This window comes from Orcinus orca, chromosome 5, assembly GCF_937001465.1.
Source record: "Orcinus orca chromosome 5, mOrcOrc1.1, whole genome shotgun sequence".
In the NCBI taxonomy this organism is placed as follows: Eukaryota; Metazoa; Chordata; class Mammalia; order Artiodactyla; family Delphinidae; genus Orcinus; species Orcinus orca.
This window is the reverse complement of record NC_064563.1, coordinates 14,162,114-14,176,194: the sequence shown is the minus strand read 5'-3', so window position 1 is coordinate 14,176,194 and position 14,081 is coordinate 14,162,114.

Here is a 14,081-nt window from a genome sequence, read left to right as displayed (position 1 = left end):
AGCTGCTTGTAAATTTTGGAGATTAATATTTTGTCAGTTGCTTCATTTGCAAATATTTTCTCCCATTTTGAGGGTTGTCTTTTCATATTGTTTATGGTTTCCTTTGCTGTGCAAAAGCTTTGAAGTTTCATTAGGTCCCATTTGTTTATTTTTATTTCCATTACTCTAGGAGGTGGGTCAAAAAGGATCTTGCTGTGATTTATGTCATAGAGTGTTCTTCCTATGTTTTCCTCTAAGAGTTTTACAGTGTCCAGTCTTACATTTAGGTCTCTAATACATTTTGAGTTTATTTTTGTGTATGGTGTTAGGGAGTTTTCTAATTTCATTCTTTTACATGTAGCTGCCCAGTTTTCCCAGCACCACTTATTGAAGAGACTGTCTTTTCTCCATTGTATACCCTTGCCTCCATTGTCATAGATTAGTTGACATAGGTGCGTGGGTTTATCTCTGGGCTTTCTATCTTGTTCCATTGATCTATGTTTCTGTTTTTGTGCCAGTACAATATTGCCTTGATTACTGTAGCTTTGTAGTATATTCTGAAGTCAGGGAGCCTGATTCCTCCAGCTCCATTTTTTTCCCCTCAAAACTGCTTTGGTTATTCAGGTTCTTTTGTGTCTCCATACAAATTTTAAGATTTTTTTGCTCTAGTTCTATAAAAAATGCCATTGGTAATTTGATAGGGATTGCATTGAATCTGTAGATTGCTTTGGGTAGTGTAGTCATTTTCACAATATTGATTCTTCCATTCCAAAAACATGGTATATCTCTCCATCTGTTGGTATCATTTTTAATTTCTTTCATCAGTGTTTTATCATTTTCTGCATACACGTCTTTTGTCTCCTTGGGTAGGTTTATTCCTAGGTATTTTATTCATTTTGTTGCAATGGTAAATGGGAGTGTTTCCTTAATTTCTCTTTCAGATTTGTCATCATTAGTGTATAGAAATACAAGATATTTCTGTGCATTTATTTTGTATCCTGCTTCTTTACTAAATTCATTGATTAGCTCTAGTAGTTTTCTGGTGGCATCTTTAGGATTCTCTATGTATAGTATCATGTCATCTGCAAACAGTGACAGTTTTACTTCTTCTTTACCAATTTGCATTCCTTTTATTTCTTTTTCTTCTCTGATTGCCATGGCTAGGACTTCCAAATTTATGTTGAATAATCGTGGTGAGAGTGGACATTCTTGCCTTTTTCCTGATCTTAGAGGAAATGCTTTCAGGTTGTTTTGTTTTTGTTTTTTTGGTTGTTTTTTTTTTTTTTTTTTTTTTGCAGTACGCAAGCCTCTCACTGTTGTGGCCTCTCCCGTTGTGGAGCACATGGTCCGGATGTGCAGGCTCAGCGGCCATGGCTCACGGGCCCAGCCGCTCTATGGCATGTGGGATCCTCCTGGACCAGGACACGAACCCGTGTCCCCTGCATCGGCAGGCAGACTCTCAACATCTGTGCCACCAGGGAAGCCCATGCTTTCAGTTTTTCACCAATGAGAATGATGTTTGCTGTGGGTTTCTCATATATGGCCTTTATTATATTGAGGTACGTTCCCTCTGTGCCCACTCTCTGGAGAGTTTTTATCATAAATGGTGTTGAATTTTGTCAAAAGCTTTTTCTGCATCTATTGAGATCATCATATGGTTTTTATTCTTCAATTTGTTAATACGGTGTATCACATTGATTCATTTGCATATATTGAAGAATCCTTGCATCCCTGGGTTAAATCCCACTTGATCATGGTGTATGATCCTTTTAATGTGTTGCTGGATTCTGTTTGCTAGTATTTTGTTGAGGATTTTTGCATCTATATTCATCAGTGATATTTGTCTGTAATTTTCTTTTTTTGTAGTGTCTTTTTTGGTTTTGGTATGAGGGTGATGGTGGCCTCATAGAATGAGTTTGGGAGTGTTCCTTGCTCCGCAATTTTTTGGAAGAGTTTGAGAAGGATGGATGTTAGCTCTTCTCTAAATGTTTGAGAGAATTCACCTGTGAAGCCATCTGGTCCTGGACTTTTGTTTGTTGGAAGATTTTTAATCACAGTTTCAATTTCATTACTTGTGATTGGTCTGTTCATATTTTCTATTTCTTCCTGGTTCAGTATTGGAAGGTTATACCTTTCTAAGAATTTGTCCATTTCTTCCAGGTTGTCCATTTTATTGGCATAGAGTTGCTTGTAGTAGTCTCTTAGGATGCTTTGTATTTCTGCGGTGTCTGTTGTAACTTCTCCTTTTTCATTTCTAATTTTATTGATTTGAGTCCTCTCCCTGTTTTTCTTGATGAGTCTGGTTAATGGTTTATCAATTTTGTTTATCTTCTCAAAAACCATCTTTAGTTTTATTGATCTTTGCTATTGCTTTCTTTGTTTCTGTTTCATTTATTTCTACTCTGACTCTTTATGATTTCTTTCTTTCTGCTAACTTTGTGGGGGGTTTTGTTGTTCTTCTTTCTCTAATTGATTTAGGTGTAAGGTTAGGTGGTTTATTTGAGATTTTTCTTGTTTCTTGAGGTAGTTTTATATTGCTATAAACTTCCCTCTTAGAACTGCTTTTGCTGCATCTCATAAGTTTTGGGTCATCATGTTTTCATTGTCATGTGTTTCTAGGTATTTTTTCATTTCCTCTTTGATTTCTTCAGTAATCTCTTGGTTGATTCATAGCATATTATTTAGCCTCCATGTGTTTGTATTTTTTCCTGAAATTGATATCTAATGTCATAGGATTGTGGTTGGAAAAGATGTTTGATATGAATTCAAATTCCTTAAATTTACTGAGGCTTGGTTTGTGACTCAGGATGTGATCTATCCTGCAGAATGTTCCATGTGTACTTGAGAATAAAGTGTATTCTGTTGTTTTGGGATGGAAATGCCTATAAATATCTATTAAGTCCATCTGGTCTAATGTGTCATTTAAAGCTTGTGTTTCCTTATTTATTTTCTGTTTGGTGATCTGTCCATTGGTGTAAGTGGGGTGTTAAAATCACCTACTATTATTATGTTACTGTCGATTTCTCCTTTTATGGCTGTTAGCATTTGCCTTATGTATTGAGGTACTCCTATGTTGGATGCATAGATATTTACAATTGTTATATCTTCTTCTTGGATTGATCTCTTGAACATAATATAGTGTCCTTCCTTGTACTTGTAATAGTATTTAATTAGGGAAAATAACACAGAACAACAGAAAAGCAAAGTTAAAGTAGAACTGCATAAAAAAATAAAAGTAAAAAACAAAAATTATGTTATAAAACACGGAGATCCCAAACGACTAAAAAAAATAAAAGAACTAAAATAACAACAAGCAAAAAAAGATAGAAAAAGCAAGCAAAAAAAAAAAAAAAGCCAAACCCAACCACAGAATGAATCAAAACGTAATAAAATTTATAATAATAATTATGTTTCCCTGGGATCTCCGCTGTAAGTATCCTTGCACATGCCGTGAGTCACAGCCCACCTCTGTCTCCCCAAGAGGCTGTCCTGTCTCTGGGCTGGTCTCTGGACCTGCTGTGGTACCTCTGGGGACCCCTCAGACTCTGATCTGGCCCAGTTCCTGCATGTGCTGCCCCTGAAGTCCACAGCTGTCAGAGCTAGACCATCTTCTGTTGTGGGAACACTCACTGTCTACTCAGATATTCCATAGACGCAGGGTCTACCTAGCTGATTGCAGGGATTTAACCTGCAGGTTGTACAGCTGATGAAAAGATTTTCAATCCTCTCCCTCAGTCACCCCGTCCCTGGGGTTCAGCTTTGGTTTATCCCCACCTCTACGTGTGGTCCACCCACAGGAGTCTGGTCCAGAGGCTGCCTTGGAGCTCTTGGGCCTGTCCCAGTGAGGACAGGGCACAGAGGTGGTATGAGTGCTTGGATCGTGGGAGCCCGGGCAGTGCCAAATGCGCAGGGAAGTCGGTGGCCATGGGCGCAAGAGATGTGGCCCAAGTGAGGCCTTTTCTGGTGCCCGGCATAAGGCCTGTGAGGGCCAGTCCTAGCTGGGGTTTTCCTGGCACCCAGCAGCAGGCGTGCAAGGGCCAGCCCTGAGAGGGCTTATTCTTTTAATTGTCCTGCAGCTGGCACTTGAGGGCCAGCTCTGAGGGAGCTTTTTTTTATTGTCCGGCAGCCAGCGTGCAAGAGCCAGCCCTGAGAAGGCTTCCTTTATTGTCATTGGCAGGTGCCTGCGTGTGGGGAGAGAGAGGCTACAATAGTGGCTCCTCCCCCTGGTGTGACTCAGCAGTAGCACCCTGCTTCCATGGCAGTCCTGTCTTCCTCCATAGGCATTCCCTGTTGTGGCTTTCCTCCCTCCCGTCCCCTCAGTCTGTCTCCCCACAACCAACAGCAGTTCTCACTCTGGGCCTGTTTTCCAGTCCCTATGCACCAGCTCCCAGCCCACTTGCACACCTGTGAACACATGTCCCAGTCAGGACACGTAGGGCCCGGGTACAGACTGTGTATTTCTCACTCTGTCCTGTCTGCCACAGATCGGCTGCTTCAGCATCTTCTGACAGCCTCAAATGCTTCCCTTCTCTCCCAATCGATTTCCCCATCAGAGAGGGGGTTTCCCCAGTGGAGAGGGGGGTCTCCCTGAATTCAGGAATCTCTCCTCTGTTTCAGCTCTCCCGCCCTGGGGTGCAGGTCCCATCTCACTTCCTCTCCTCCTCCTTCTCCCTTCTTATTTTCCATCCTACCCAGTTATGCAGGGATCTTTGTAGTCCTTTCCGGTGTCCAAGGTCTTCTGGTAGTTTTCAGCTGGTGTTCTCTGAGAATTGTTGCATCTATAGATGTATTCCTGATGCATCCATGGCAAGAGATGAACTCCATGTCCACCTACTCCTCCACCATCTTGAATCTTCCACTCCCTGCGAAAACTTTGGATACATTTCTCCCACTGGATTCTTTCAGAGGCGTTTATTTGCAAAGCTTCATTCCAAGCCAGCTGACTGTGTATATTCTGCTTCCATCTGCCCTTTCTTCTTGGTTCCCAGTTGTTCTATTATAAGGCTATTTTCTGTCTGCTTCTGAGGTGACCCCAGAGGCAAATATGACCTCACAGGCTCCCCACAAACTACAGCTTCCTCTGGTGGAATCCCTGTCATGAACCTTCTGGGAAACTTTCTGTTGCAACCTCCCAAATGGTCCCCAATGAGGAACTTTGTCTTTCAGAAGATGGCCCCTCTGTGGGTTGCAGCCATTGCTACAAACTTTCCTCCCCTGTGGCCACCACAGGGCATACACCCTCAGGCACTGTGGGACGCACAGATTTTGGGGAGTAAGAGCCACGTGTGGGGTGTGCAAAAGGCAGGCTCAAGAGTTCTCAGCCCAATTCAGCTTTGTGCTCACTGGTCTCCCAGGCTTTCCTGGCTTCATGGCTCATCCTCCCTGGAGCAGGTTCACTAATCTTCCCACTTCCACAATCTAGTAGACCCCATGTTATTTTTCTATAGATCCTGTGATCCTACAGACCCAGGAACTGGACCCCTTATTGTCTGGATCACAGATTTATCCACCTTGGCCTCAACCATCTATGTATGCACACATATAATTAGAGGATTCTGATTCCTGGAAAACATAAAAATCTCATAAAGAATTCAGTGGTGTAAACAAGCAATCCAGGAAGATTTTCAATGAGCAGTATTTTGTTGGAATCTGACACCTGGATAGACACAATGGACCAAATTCTCAAAAAAATTCTCATCTGGATGATCTATAACAGAACATGAGAGTAAACATGTAAATAGTTAAAAGGTTTATACCAAATCAGAGCTACACAGCATCTTACATTTTTATCTTTAGTTCTTAGAGGCAAGCCCCAAATACTGTCATTTGTACATATCATAAGCATTGTTTTGCTCCTTGAAGTTTCAACCTTTGATCTGAAAGTTGATAAGATGCTGTTTTGAAAATATAATCAAACAATTATTCAACCATAGTTCTATATCAATATTCTTGTTAGAAAAAAGAAAACGTATTTAGCATCTAAATTACCTAGGACAGTTTCAGCTACAAGTAACTGAAAACCTACATAAAATAGCTTAAACAAAGAGTCCTAGTATGTTATTTTTCAAGTATTCTCAGAGCCCTCTCTTTCCCAAGAAAGTATATCCTCATACTTTATGGCCAGAATCAATTGCATGTTCATCTTAAACCAATTGTTGGCAAATGGAGCCCGATGGCCAGACTTCTAGAATGGATCAGGATTTACCTAAATCATGAGGTGGCCACTGGCACAGAGCTGAGACTCTGAATGAATGGACCAAAGGAGAGGGGGCACAGCCTAGTGGTTCAGAGCCTGGGCTTTGGAGCAAGACTGCCTGAGTTTAAATCCAGCCCTGCCACTTGCCAGCATGTGTCTTGAATAAATTATTTAACCTATAGGTGCCTCTATTTCCCCATCTGTGTGATGGGTTGTTGGGAGAATTAAATATGTTAGCATCTTTAAAGTATATAGATATGTGCCTGGTACCTATTAACTGTAATATGTGTTTGTGAAACAAAATGTTCAAGAATGTGTGTTGGGTGCACAACCAATATGCACAGCATCTTGGCATGAACCTGGTTTAATTTTCTGCTCAAACTGTTGGAATGGATCACGGCAGTTGAAGACATTTCTTTCTGAAGGGGTTTGTCTCTCAAGCTGCTGCTGATGGTCATGTATCCAAGAGACTCCGGTCATGGTGTGCAGGTCAAGCTGAAACCCAGTTTCAGAGGAGAAAGGTGAAACAAGGGCGGAAAAGAGGCTCTGCCATCCCCTTAGGGAACAAAGCAATAAGAACCTACACAGAGAAGCCTAGTCCCATGAGGCATGTCTGTTCTGAGTGTCAGGACAGTTGGCCTTCGTGTGGATGAAGAGGAGATGGCCGAGGGACGAGCCAAAGAGAGGCCAGGCGGGCGACGTCAGATGCTGCATCCCTCACTCTTCCACTTGCCCTAATGAATGCATTCCTCTTGTTAAATGAGAGAAAAAGAACTGTAAGTTGGCTAAAAACAAACAAAGCATCTGTTTGAGAAATTTTGAGCAACTCTGAAACTTAACGAGTTGGAAATAAACCGATGGGAGAGGCTTTAGTTATAAAGTTGGGTGGATGAAAACAATTTACACAGGTCTCTTTGAGGCTGAATATATGGATAAAGAGAGAAAGCACTGATATCAGTAAAATGGTAACTAGTATACCTGCCCCTCGAGGAGTGAGCTGTGAACGAATGAATGAATGACAGGCAACCAGCTGCCATATGACCTTAGTTTGGGAGCAGTTTGGGCACCAATAGCCCCTGAGTGATTGTACATCTATTTTCGGACATTCTCAAGAGCCTCTTGAGGCTTCTGCTTCCTGCTTCCACACCTTGAGGCTTCTGTCTCCATCCAGTGCCCTCCACGCTCTCTGGGCAGGCAGCCAAGCTGACTCCCAAAGATGTGTCCTAGGAGGTGTGCTCTAACCAACACAGACACAGACAGTTTCACAGCTACAAAGTGTCCTGTTTCCAGAGGCTGAAAGCTGCTCCAAGCTAGTGGAAACAGAAGCCTTCACGTGCTGCCAGGCCTGAGACCACAGCCTCCGTCTGCTGAACAATCCCAAGCAGCAGAGATGTATAAACATATGTACAAGATGGATGTAACCTTCCATTTCAGCTCCAGCCATTGAGAAAAGCACAGCCAAGTCCATCTCACTCAGACCCCCAGGCATGTCTTCTTGTTTAAGGGTCCCTATGTCCTCAGGGGTGAGGGGCAAAGGGGCTGATCTCCTTCACCTCCTGGTCACCTCCCTTCTGAGAGCCATCCCACAAGGTGATACCAAACCATACAGAACCCTCTTCCCTACTCACCCTCAGTCATTCTGGACCCGCTTTCTTCCTGAGAGATCTCATTTGAGGGCACACAGGACCTCCTCCAAGCTGAAAAGTCACGCTTGGGCTACAAGCAGCCAAAGAAATGGCCTTGATGCAGGCTAAGGTCTCACACATCTCATTATGTGTATATGAATATCACAAATCTATTGTAGTTCTTTTGTAGTTTTTCTTCTACAAAAGAAAATGTAGAAGCAACGTGTTATTTTTACTGAAGTAAAATCTGCATTCAGTAAAATGTCCAGATCTTAAGAGTACAATTTAAAAAATGTATATACCCATGTAGCCACAACCCGAAACAAGATAAAGGACACCTCTCTCATCCTGAAAGTTCCTTCCTGCCCCTTTCCAGCTAATCCCTACCCTATGTAACCACAGTTGTTCTGGTTTCTATCACCATAGATTCACTTTAAGACTTTATTTCAGTTGCCCTTCACTGGCTTGACCTTTCATTCTCCTTATCGGGCCTTCACGATGTAGCTACAGCTGGCCTGACATCTCCAATCTCAGCCACCTTCTTGCTCACCCTGCAGTTCCTCCAACTTGCTGAGCCCTTTCACGCCCAGGGCCCTCCCACGTCCTCCTCCCCTCTCTGGGGTGCTCCTTTCCCAACCCCCTTTCCATACATGGAGGGCTGCCTTTTCCCATCCTTCAGGTCATGGCTGAAAAGTCCTTTTCTAGAAACTTTCCTGACCCCCTTCTAGGTCTCCCCACACCCCCAGTGCCCAGTTCCTCTATTACTTCAATTTCTTCCTTTCCTAGTCACGCTCATCTGTTTGTGGACGGGCTTATGAGCTACCTGTACCAATAGGCACTCATTCATTCATTTATTCCGCAGTATCTACAGAGTATTTGCTCTGTGCTTTCTAAGCACTAAACTAAACACTGTTCATGATGCCGGGAATATAGCAGTGAAAAAAAATACCCAACCAGAATCTCGTCCCTACTAGCTCACATTCTAGTGGGGGAGACATACCATAAATGAATAAGCAAACCAACAGTGGTAACTCAGATGGGGATAAGGATTTGAGAGAAAAATAAAGCAGGGAAGGGAAAAGGGCATTCTCAGGCCAGCAAGTGCTAGTCAGAGTCCTCCCCAGTAAGATGGCATGAGCGGACTTGGAGGCATAGAAGCAGCAAATCATTTGTGTATCTGGAGGGGAGGGTATTCCAGGCTTCCAAAAGCAGGAACATGCCTGGTGTGTTCCAGAAACAGGAAGACAGCTAGAATGGCTGGAGTGGGGTGAGCAAGGGCAATTTTCATAGTGATGGAAAGATGGGGATCTAGAAGGCCTCTGACCAGACTCTGCCTCTTATTCTGAGTGAGATGGGGAAAGCTCTGGGAGACCAGTTAGAATTTACCTCAATGATCCACTGGGGAGGTGACAGTGGCTCTGTCAGTGGGGTAGAGGTGTTAAGTAGTGATAATATTCTAAACACACCTCAAAGGTCCAGCCAAGAGGTTCTGCCTGTGGACTGGATGTGGAATGTGAATGAAAGGGTGTGAGTCATGGCTGGCCCAAGAGGCGCTGATTGGGACTGAGGCTGGGTTTTATTAGTCTACTTTGGGATACTTTTAGTTCAGGATGTCCACTAGAAGTCCACATGACTTCTAACCCCACTCCAGGGCAAACTGGAGATGTGAGTCTAGGGTTCCAGGGAGACAGAACTGAAGAAGAATACAAAAGGGGGAGGTGACAGTCTTTGGATAGGACTTAAATAATGAGGGGGTGTGAGATGCCCATGAAGGTGGAGCTGTGTCTGTTTGGTTCACCACCATACATCCAGTGCCCAGAACACTCAAATAGGTGATGTATAAAGGAATGATCCGAGCAAAACCCCACCCACTTTCTTTTCTGCAAGTTGCTTTACTAAGCTATTGTCCATCTCCTTCAAACCATATCCACAAACAGCCCTGAAAAATGTCACTAAGTTACAGAAACCAAAACACCAAGGTGACCTTATCCATTTTCTGCACACTCAGATGAACCTTTACATCTGAGTTGGATCTCATTAGAAGCCAAGTCCTTGCTCATCTGCATTCGTAATACATAAGAAGACAGTGGATGCCGTTCAGCACAAAGCCATAGGCCAGAGCTGATGGCACCTTTGTGGAGGCTGCCCAGAAATCAGGATGCTGATGTCCTAACTCCTACCTCACTGCCAATGACCACCTTCTGCCCAGGAGAAAGGCCTTAAAGAGTGTGTATTGATGGGAACAGAGCCACATCTGCAAAACTCAAAGTGCAAACAAGCCCCCCACCCCAGCTCCTGTAACACTGAACATGCTTCTGTCACTGCATTGGGGACTGCTGGATGTGACTGTCAGTGTGTCCATATTTCACCACTAATGCCTGTTCCCTCCACATTATCAAAGCCTCCTAACTGCAGTGTTGCCTGTCAATGCCAGGTTCGCGGCAAGTCGGCATCCGCGGGTTGCTGTAGGGTTTCACAGACACTCATGGGCATCCACTACAGAATTCTCAAGACATTCTGGGTTACAGTCGGGAATGTAAAGAATGGAGAGAAGAAACAAGAAAGCAGGGCTGATGGAGTGGCGCCATAACACCTACCCGAGACCGTGGGCAGCGGGGTTTTCAGGAGTTGGTGAGGAGGGTCCTCCCCTTGCTGTCCCCGCCCCATTTCTAGAGTTCCAGCAGCTGGAGGGGAGCCTGCCTCCATCACTCCCCTCCCTCGCAAAAGCTCACAAGCTCTTAATGAACTGCTTCTCTCACCACAGCTCAACAGTCCCAAGGAGAAAGTCCTGCAGTTGAAGGAAGGTTGACTGGAACAGAGAGAGAAAGAAGGTCATGTTCTGAAAGGCAGCCCTCGCGACACACACTCCCTTACTGCAGATTCCTATTTCTGACTCCAGTTCTAGCTTTCTTCCCATATAAATCCCACAGAGTAAGCGGGAACTTGGCCCTGTGTTTTGAACATAATTTTAAATCAACAGATGTTCCATTTTCACACATCCTGGGGCCGTCCCTTAGGTCCCAAGCATCTCCTTATCATCTCCTTTACCAAATTCCCCAGTAAGTGCTATATTCACCCAGAGCTCATACCAGTGGACACAGGAGTGTTTACTGGTTCGAATTCCAGTTCTGGCAATGCACTGAGTGGCCTAGGAAATTGGTTATTTTTTCTGCTTCAAGTTTCCTCATTTGGAAAATGGCATGAAAGATGTTACTCCCAGAAACTGCTGGTGAGCACACCATGGGGCAAGGCACATAAAGGACTTATCACGGCACCGAGCGCGCTGCATGGTGGCTGTTTATTCACCACAGCGGTCACTTTCTCTGGTACGATGTGGACCCATGTGCTCTCAGATCAGCAGGTTAATGGAAGGATAGCACCTCCAACAATGTCCCAGGTGTGTCACACCCCTTTCCTCCCAGACTGAACACCAAAATTCTCTCTCCAGATGTAGAAAATATTCAGAAAATAAAATTAAATTTCTCTGTGTAACTGAATCACGAAACAGTGGGTTGGGCCTTTTGTTTGCAAGGGCTGTTTAGGAGGATTTTCATATTCTTTGCAGGCTCTCTTACACCCGTGTGGTCAGGGCACTCCAGCTCTGATGACAGAGAGGGACAGGAATTGGTTTGTGTATGTGGAGAGGGGGAGGTTGGAGAGAAAAGCTCCGAAGGTGCCACTGCAAGTCAGTCATCTCTGCGAAAACCTGCGCAAACCTCTGTACCTCTGACCCCAGCTCCAGGAGCAGCGCGGCCGAGCACTGTGCAGGCCGTTGTCCCTCGCTCCCCATCTGCCTGTGCGCCTCAGTCACCCATCGACAAGGAGGTGGCAGAGGGGGTGAGCTCTGGCCCATACCCTGGAAGGATCTCACAGACCCTGCCCTCCCGCTCAGTGTGCTTTGTCTTCATCCACCTGTCGCCTCCCTTGCCTCTGTGCTTTGGTGTCAGGATGAAAAGTGTAGGTGTGATCCTGAGCACAACAGTGGATCTAATTTAAAAGATGTTGGGACTACGGTCTTCTACATGCCCCCTGTGCTGTGTCCCAGACAAGAGCAAGGTTTTGCTGGCCCCCTCTGACAAGCAATGAGCTGTGCTTCAGCCTGGACCAGAAATGGTAAAAGGAGAAGGGGGAATGACCATGATGGATATGAGGGCTGGAATAGGGGCAGGGGCAGAAACTGTCACATCAGGGTCACTCCTTCATCAACACACATTGGGTCTACAGACGCCTGTTACCTGGAAGGAATGACACCTAAACTGTGAGTTCACTAACCCTTCAGCAGGGATGGCTGCTGTATCGCCTGGGCCACAGGCCAGGGGATATTGATGGGGAAATGATTCAGCAGCAGGGCTGGCTGCTTCTTAGAAGTGATGAAGACTGAGGTAATTCAAGACAAAAAGTGTTTCCTCCCATGCATAAAGCTAAATTAATTAGGTCTGATTATGCAAAATAGGAGGTAAATCAATCCTACTATTTGGACTCAAGAGTTCTGGCACCTTCTATAAAAATTAAAAAAAAACAAAAACCAGCAGGAGGAATGAAATCTGTATCCCATAACAGACATGGGAGGCAGGCTCATTTTATTTCTAATTTTCATAACTCAGCACTTTTCCTAAAACTGGCACCAACGTTGCCTTTTACATAGGTCAGTAATTCTCTTCAGTAAAACAGGTCTCAGCAGAGGACCAGATAATGCAATAGTCCCTTAGCTAGTCCTTCAGACGATTGAGTAAAGTGCATTTTCTCATCATGGAGAAGCAGGGATTGTAATTGCTGTGCAGGAGAAGGCTGTGTAAAGGAGAGGCTGCAACTGGGGGCAGAGAGTCCGGCTCTGCTACTTACTGGCTGTGCCGCCTTAGAGAAGCTCCTGGACCTCACCAAGCCTCAGTTTCCTCTTACGCAAAGTTAGGATAGCACAACAGTCTCATCTTTCAAGGGACCTGAGTTTTAAAGTCAGTGCTTCATACAATAATCAATTATAGACAAAATACTCTGTTTCTTTTTTGAGCATCAAGTGAAATAGCTAGCTTGCACTTAGGGAGTGCGTTGTATGAAAAACATGTGTCCTTAAATATTATAAGTCTTGGGTAATAATTCAAAGCAACAAGAGGTTCACAATCGGAGAGACACGCAGGATCTGAGGGGCACTGGAGACTCTGGATTTATAGCTCTCAATCCGGGACATTCGCTTTTTGACAGAATTGTCAGGCAGAATTGCCTGGAATCCCTAACTTCCTCCTACTTCAGCTTCTTCATCACCCTCACGTTCTCCCTTATTTGAATTCCAGCCAGTGAAATTCTAGTTTGATTGACTTCAACCAGAAGACACATCATCACATACACTTGCATCAAAGGGTCGTTGCAAGAACTGAATGAAACAATGGGTCTGTGGCAGCCACGGAAGGGCCCCTGACCTGTCTCTTTGAGGGCAAGCCTGCTACCGGTTGTGCAGAGAGTTGATAGCCCCCAGCTGCTGCTGCTTCAGAGTCATTGCACGTTCATGCCAAGGCCACGCTCTTCCTGGACAGCTCCCAGCCACCGCGAGCACGGCGGACACACCAGAGCCAGGCCATGTCTGCCCATTTTGAGCTCCTCTAATGGGCAGTCTCTGCCCTGGGGCACCCTCTCGGTGCAGCCAAAGGTTTTTTCACAATTGCATGGTAGGCCAAGGCTCTCACCCCATCCTTTGTTCTCCCCTCCCCCTTGTCCTCAAAGATGCAGACCAGCATCACGGCTTGAGGCTCTTCCTGCCCATCTCACAGGCTTTTCTCTCAATTCTAGTTGCATCTTGTCACCTGCTTCCCATAGGACCTAAACTGACATAGCACATAAAGTACTGGGCATAGAATGAAGGTTCTGGAAATGTTAGCTCTTATTGTTATAATAATTACGACTTGATTAAACGAATGACTCCACTAGCAGAAGATGCCCTTAGAGTTACCTACTTCCGTGACAATCTGGTCCAAGAGTCCTCAGTGGAATCTTAGGCTTTGCTTAGCCTGTACCCATCTCTCTGCCCCTGTGGCACCATTCCAAGGTCATTCTTGCTTTTTCTAATGCTTCACTGTGCAGAGAGAATTTCAGAATCACTGGAGGATTTGGTGAAAATGTATTAAAAACTTCAGAATTAGCTGGGAAATGGGCCTCTACAGCTCTTCATCTTACCAAGAACAAACACCATGGTCCTAAGAGCCTTCTCCAAATGAGTGCCAATGAAAGCCACATTCACTAAACAGCAGAGCCTTTCCTGAGGGAGTTCTGAGTCACATCATTATGGCCCA